Source organism: Grammomys surdaster, unplaced genomic scaffold (genome assembly GCF_004785775.1).
Source record: "Grammomys surdaster isolate TR1022 unplaced genomic scaffold, NIH_TR_1.0 125635, whole genome shotgun sequence".
NCBI lineage: Eukaryota > Metazoa > Chordata > Mammalia > Rodentia > Muridae > Grammomys > Grammomys surdaster.
In genome coordinates this window covers 449,846-457,583 of record NW_021620473.1, presented here as the reverse complement: position 1 = coordinate 457,583, position 7,738 = coordinate 449,846, and positions in this window count along the sequence as shown.

Genomic DNA, 7,738 nt, shown 5'->3' with positions numbered 1-7,738 from the left:
TGTACGTGCTACTATCCCACTGGCTGGGGCCTCAGTCTGAATAAAGAGAGAAAAGGGAGAAAGCCATCTGAGAGCCAGAATTCATCTGCCTCTGCTTCCTGGACAACCATGATGTAAGCAAGTAGCCTGACACTCCCACTGGCACCTCATACTCCTACCGGGTTGCTTTCTTCCCATATATCCTCTCAAACTGTGAGCCAAAACTTCCCCTAAGTTGGTTGTCAGGTAATTGGTCACAGTCATCATGGTAGCTGGCATGCCTGACAGTGGTAGAATTAGGAATACGGGCTGAGCATTCTCAATCCAAAACTGAATTCTGAATTTCTCCCAGGCCTGAGATGTCCTGAGCATCTACATGACATGGTAGAAAAGTCTACACCACAAAACTTTGTTTCATACATAAATTATTAAAAAATGTTATGTAAGATTACCCCAGACTATGTATAGAACGTCTTTTTGAAATATAAATTAATTTTGGGTCCTACTCAAGAGTGATCTCACTGTGCATATGCAAATATTCCAAAATTTGATTTAGAAAAAAAAACCTGAAAACCCTTGTGGACCGCCTTGATGAGGCTAGTGGGTCTGTAATATGAACTCTAGAAACAGAAACATCTCTGAACTCATTGGAGAAAGAACATGCTTTTCTTCTTTGAAAAAAAAAATATTTACTCTATGCCTGAACAGATCATATTAGTAGAATAGTCTTAAGTTTTACAAATAAAAATGAGGACTCTATGTTTATAGTAAGGGTTGGAAGGCTGTGAAATGTGTGCTTGCAAGTTCTGGGAGGGGGCGTCGCAGTCAGGTGATAGACTCCTAAGGGGATGTCTCCCACCGACATCCCTGTCATCTGTACATTTCAGTGATAGCTGTCTTGGGAGAGGGACATGCAGTCATGCCTGAGTCTTCATGAAGTTTGATCATTTTTTCATCTCCCAAGAGGAGAATGGACGTCTGAATTCTCCTTCAGCTATCATGGCCACAGGGTAATTAAAGACAGAGAGGACATACATTCTATGGGGACAGTGTGGGAACAGGACATGCATGGACACTGTCATCAGGATGATGGGAGAGAATTACCACTTTGCTCAGGTCATGATTTGCAATGTCACTACTCCATCTTTGTTCCTGTTGGCAAGGCAGGGACATAGACAACAGGAAGCTGGTATTAGCCCTCAGGCATTCACCTTCCACGTCCTCATGTCCTATAGTGTTCTGCTGCCCACGAGGTCCACGAATGTACTTTCTGGACCACCATCCTCCCAACAGCATCCTCAGAAGGTCATCAGATGTGTGCTAGGGCTGTGTCTCAGCAAGGGAGAAGAAGCCGACATCTTCAGGCAAGGGCAGGGCTGGGCAGGGCAGGGCTGGGCAGGGCAGGGCTGGGCAGGGCAGGGCTGGGCAGGGCAGGGCAGGGCAGGGCAGGGCAGGGCAGGGCAGAGCAGGGCAAGGATGGTTCCAAGGAGCCTTCCCCCATCCATTGCTGGATGAGAAGGTGACATCAGACTTTTTCCTAATGACTCGGAGATTTCCAAAGTCACTAATTGCAAGGGAGCAAGACCCTCTTCCTAGTCTGTCTGCAGCCCCAGAAGAGCCACTGACGTGGTGGTCCCCATTGAGGCTGCCTCACACTTGAGGGGCTTCCCAGCCTGGTTCCCTGTGTACATGGACTTGTCAGTACTTCCTTAAACAAGATGTATGGTTTCCACATCACTAACAACAGACAGGAGGATTCACCTCCCTGGTCTGCACCTCTCTCGTCTGTCTCACTCGGATGGAGATGCAGATAGCTGAGAAAGAATCAGTCCCAACTCTGCTGAGAGAATGTATGCTAGCATGGCTGTGGTGGGAACATGGCAGAGCCTGCACATTTCTGAAATATTCAGAGGAAAAGAGGTGACTAGAGGCCATCATGAGGCTTCATCTTGGCTGCTTGTCTACTGCCCCAAGGCATGCTAATGCCCCTCTGCGTTTCCCAATGTGGCCAGCACTGATAAGATCTAGCACTGATGGACTCAATGCTGTGGCATCTATGCTGGTTCTGGGCACTGTATTTTGCCTTAAATTTATGGCCTAGGCAGCGATATGGATGCTAACTTGGTATTTCTTTTATGGAGAAGCCAGTATCATTCACAGAGTAATAACCAGCCAGTCAGTCAGTTCACACCAGGGGCTAACATGAAGTGGGGAGGGGCTAATATGAAGTGGGGAGGGGCTAATATGAAGTGGGGAGGGGCTAACATGAAGTGGGGAGGGGCTGACATGAAGTGGGGAGGGGCTGACATGAAGTGGGGAGGGGCTAACAGGAAGTGGGGAGGGACTAACAGGAAGTAGGGAAGTTATCACTACAGTCTCTTACGTAGAATCGTGTCAACCAACACTGTTCTTACATAATGCCAGACACTAATATCCTAATTGTCTGCTAGATGACTCCCAAGAGCCTAGACATGACAATTTTGAGTAATAACGGTGAAACCCAGAACTGTCTGTGGAACTGTCAGGATAACATTGTCTGAGGGTGGGGGATGTTCTTAATGTGGAAGAAACTTTGAAGGTAGGATTCTGGAACCTCCTACCATGAATTTCAGATAAAAATAAAATTAAATAGCATAACACAACATGAAACAAAAAAAGTGTCCATATTAGAGAAGAGATGGTCTAGGAGACTGTGACATGGTCTGGCCCCTTTTAGCCCCCCCCCCAATTGCTGGCACTGATGTCACCTGGCTAGCTTCACAGCAGCACCCTTAGAGATGGACTCTAGATCAATGAAAGCATCTACCATGCCAGACATGTCTGCCCCACTCCAGGCCTGCTGTGGAGCCACGGCTTGGGCTCAGTGCCCGGCCATCTGTCATCCGGCACTGCTGTTAACTGCTGTGCTGATGAACAAGGTTTGAACTTGAAGAAGAAAATGTACATACAAACATAGACACAACCTTGAAGCGCTGTCCCCTTACAAACTAACACACCCTCTAGAACACAAAGTAACAGTGACCAAGTCACACCCGGTCCACAGAAGGTACTTGTCCTAATGGGCAGATGCTTTAAAGAGCCAAGAAGGTCTCCATCCAGAGGTGGCCCAGTCCTTGGGGTCACAGCCAAACAGGGGAGGGAGGGAGGTGCACAAAGACAGCAAGTACTGTGTGGTGGGGAGCACAGGAGGCCTGAGTTAAATGTTAAACTATGTGAAGTGCAGAAGCTCTCCAGGAGAAGATCAGGACAGGTTGATGTGGTAGAGACATCCAGTCAGAGAGAACACAGATGCTGCAGGGTTCAGGGAGGTGAGTGAGTGTGATAGGCTGAGAATGGAGCAGGGGGACGTGGATGCAGAGAGAAAGGATGCTACAGAGGGAGGCAGGTGAGGCTGGGAGCCCTGAGGAGAAATTGCTCCATGGACCATGGCCAAGCTTTGCCAAACGTAAGATACAGCATTAGGTCAGTGTGCAGCCCTCACCTTTATGGGTCTTGAGAGGAAGGGAACTGGGAGGTGGCCCCCAGTGTGGCAGATGTGTTAACCACCCTGCTAGAGAAGACTGGTTTCAGAGTGAGACAGGGCAAGGCCTCCAGCCTCAGCAGCCAGGGCAGGGCTAGTGTTCTGACTCATCAAGCAACAAGGTCCTGCCATCTCTCCATTTTTGGGGAAGGGAACTTTAGCAGTTCGAGAAGCTAGAAAGGGCAGATCCCTGTGAGCCTGACTCAGACTCTGTGGCACACGATACACACATCACGGGAAGCTGCTTCCTTCCTGGTAGAGGGAACAAACTGAGCACGTGAGGAAGGAGGATGTCTGAAAGCACCAGAGGGCAGGGATGAGGTGTTTTCCACTGGTTCGGAGTGTGTGGGGGTTCACAGAGGACTGTGGTCTGGGTGTGACGTGGCCACTGTCACTTCTGTGTTCTAGAGGGTGTGTTAGTTCATAAGGGGACAGGACAGGACTTCAAGGCTGTGTCTACCTCAAGCTCAGGGTGACAGTCTACAGAAGGACTCAGGTCCTACAAGCTTTGGAGCCCAAAAGCCTGTGGATAAGTGGCTGACCTTCCCAGGCAGTTTTTCTAAGGAAAACTTCATTCTAACATCTTTCTGTGAATGGAGCAACACTCATAAAGACAGTATGATTAAATGCACACCCAGATGGTAGTGAGACCCCAGAGGTAGTTTGGTTGAATTAATTTACATGGATATGGTTAAGTAGCCAGAAGACAGCCAATCTCCATTTTTGCTCTGGCTGGCCTGGTACTCATTATGTGTCACCCATGACAGCCCTCTTGCCTCAGTCTCCAAAATGCTGGCCTTGAAAGCATGCACCATCATGGTCAGCTGTGACCCTGATCTTGTCACCATCAGGGGATCACCATGAAGTAACATATAGATAATCACTCTCCCATCTTAAAAAAACAACAACAAACAAACAAAAAGAACAACAACAAAACACAGCTCCCTCATCAGATGCTTCATGATTTTTCACTGACTCAGGGAAATTGCCTTGAAGAAACAGGAGGTATTCTTAGTGCCTAAAATCAATGTCTGTGGTTGTGAATGGATGACAGTGTCTGTCAGATGCTGGGCACTCACTGTGAGAAGCTGGGGGCTTTAGAGGCCCCTGCCAGGGCCAGGGCAGCTAGGTATGCCCTAGATGTGAGGAAGGCACGACTCTGGCGTCACCACTGTGGCTGTCCCCTTTCTGATGAACCCTGTCAACGTCATGAGAAGGAAGCCGCATCCTTTCAATCTTGCATCTGCCAATTAGAAGCCTCTGGAGGCCATGTTCCTTTAATCAAAGAAACAGGAGTACTCTGGACCAGTTCTCTTTTTATTGCAAGGATGAGGTGTGGGTACGGAGACTGCAGGGAGAAAGGCAGGCCTTTGTGAGGGTCTACTATGACTTTACCCGTAACCTCTGTAGGCTGCCGTGTGGCTGTGCCTGAATTGTACTGTCCACTTGAACTGAGGATCTTATATGTTCCCAGGATACTCTGAGACTGCTCTATGAAGGAGGCTTCACTCACCAGAGTACCCAAGAGAGTACATGGTTATCCAAGCCATTCAGTGAGGATGCTACTGCACAAACACTGGAACCCCAGCTTTGTCCCTACCTCACTGTGCCTCATATAACAGGGGTGAGAGAGGTGGCAGTTGCCTGGGGCTCTTTACCAAAATGACCAGATGGTAGTGGACAAAGAGAAAGGAAGACCTGAGCTGACCCCCAAGGCACAAGGTTGGCAGAACAGCCCCAGGTTTGCATCTTTGCTAGGACACCTTCTGATAGGGGGTTTCTATCCCTGGTCCCTGCCCTTGCTCTCTCTGGAGGGCCTGCCTGCAGAAGATGGTAGAGAGCAGAGACAAAGTATGGAGCCCAACCATCACCAGAGGCACTCACTGTTCTAAGTACTGGTCATTACTGTAGAACTGTGCCCACTATCACATAAAAAGCAAGGGTGGAGAGCTAGACAGGCAGGGCAACCCTTAGGAATGGATGCTGGGAAGCATCCTCTACCAGATGCACCTGGATGCAGTTTAATTTCATTGTTCTATTCCCCAGAGAGGTGATTATTACTCTCAGACATTAGGTGAGGAAGTAGAGACCCAGAGACCAAGGGACCACAGCTAATGAGCCAGTTCTCCCTTTTCAGTAGATTCAGGACCTTGGTCTATGCAGCTTGGTGACCTAGGCTGGGCCCTGGGTAGCAAACCTTCAGAAGGAATTATGTGCCACCTAGAGAGTCAGCTGAGTCACTCAGTCATCCTTTTGGCCACAGGCTCCCTTACAGGTAGTGTGATTGACTTACGCTGAGGATATTACTAGGGCCTGGGAGAAAGAAAGGCAAGGCTCAGCGTGGATTCCACCCCTCCATCCCCCAGTCACATAGAGAGCATACTGCACAAACCAGGGTTGAAGGGATTCCTTGGCTGGCCTGCAATCCCCCCCACCCCCCAGGTACAGCCATAGCTCATGGGGAGGGCCTGGGGAACTGTAAAATCCCATTTGCCACAATTAGCAGATGATTAATGAGAGGCGGCAGCAGCAGTCTGCTCCCTGGAGGCCCACACCTCTGTCTCCTGCCAGTACCAGCTTGGGACAGGAAGCAGCCAAGCACCTGGTACCCAGAGCACCTGGGGACATGCCACTGGTCCTGCTGGGGAGGAGGCATTTTCCTGCTCTGCTTTCTTGAGATACCTTAGGATTTGATATTACTGACCCGCTTGTGTTCTCTCCAAGGAATGCCACATGGTCTATAAAGAAAAGTGAAATAGGGGAGAGGCCCTGAAGGATGGGGAAGGAGAGAAAGGGGGACACTGACGGTCTGGAGGCAGCATGGAGTGGGCAGCACAGGGAGCAGGTGGTGTGGCTGGCACAAAAGCACAGGATCAGGTCAGACTGGACAGTTGAGGCAGACAGTCAGGTTGGCCTTGTAGAATGGCCGTGGCATGGATTTTGCCACGGGCTTGGTGTGACTTCTTTCCTTCTGCACTAGAGGCCTTTAAACACTTTGTTAGATTTCGGCAGCACTTTAAAAAGTCATTCGTAGTTAGCAAGATGTCCCTCAATAGGAGCTAGGGATACTTTCAACTGTAGTCTGTTAAAATGACAATGCCTGCTGGTATAAGGACACATCACACAGAAGCAGCCCAGGCCTTGGCATGCTCCATAAAGCCTGGAGGATGATGGAGGAGAGCCATGCCCTTTGGTGCAGCAAAAATAAAAGGACCTGTGGGTCCTCAGGCCCAGAGAGAAGAGTAGAGAAGGTCTCAAATAGGTTCCCTCCTTTCCCTCCCCCCCTGCTTAGTTAGCCAAATGAGCTTTAATGTAGCTTAAAATAAGCACAACCCAAATTAGCAGGCTGTGGTGCAGCTGATGATCCAATGTGTATCCCAGATTCCAGCATCAGCATTCCCCAGGGGCCCAGTGTCTCCCTGAGAGGTCCCCTGGTGTCTGTGGACTCATCAGTCCTCCAGTGCCCATGCAGCTAACTTGATCCTCTGTGGGGCCATGTGCTTCAGAAGGTTTTGTTCCAGACCTGGTCATTCATGAGTCAGCAGAATGCAGCCCCAGGACCAGGTCTGCTGATATAAGACAGGAGGGGGCACTTGGAGCATGTGTGTGCTGGGCTGATGGTCTGCAGTATAGGACCAGCCAGGGGAACCTCTCCTGGATGCTGGAATTATTCCTACAATTCTAGAGGCTGAAGTCCCAGAGTGGGGTGTTGACACTGGCAGGATCTGGGGCTTCCTTGCAGATAGATCTCTCTACTGAACTCTCATGGGACAATCAGGAAATGAGGGAGCTCTATAGGGTCCCTTTTCATTGCCATCACCTGGGAAAAGGTTGGGTGTTAGGATCTGAATGTGTTACTTTGGTGCTGAGTGTAAACATTCAGCCAATTGTCATTATTGTGGTTAAAACTACCTATTCCAGCCAATCGTCATAAACTACCTATTCTCCTGGGTTTAGTTTGTTTGTTTTTCTTTTTTTGTGTGTGAAAAGTAAACAGGTGGGTAAGTCAGGTATGACTTCTGATTTCATCAGATGTCCCATTTGTCAGGAGAGGAATGTTAAATCACTAAATGTTGAAGAGCAAACAAATGAGTGCCTTACAAGATTAATAACTGCTGCAAAGGAAATGCCCAGCCAAGAGGGGAAGGGGCATCTGCCACAACCACAAACATATTCTCTCTCTCTCTCTCTGACACACACACACACACACACACACACACACACACACACACACACACA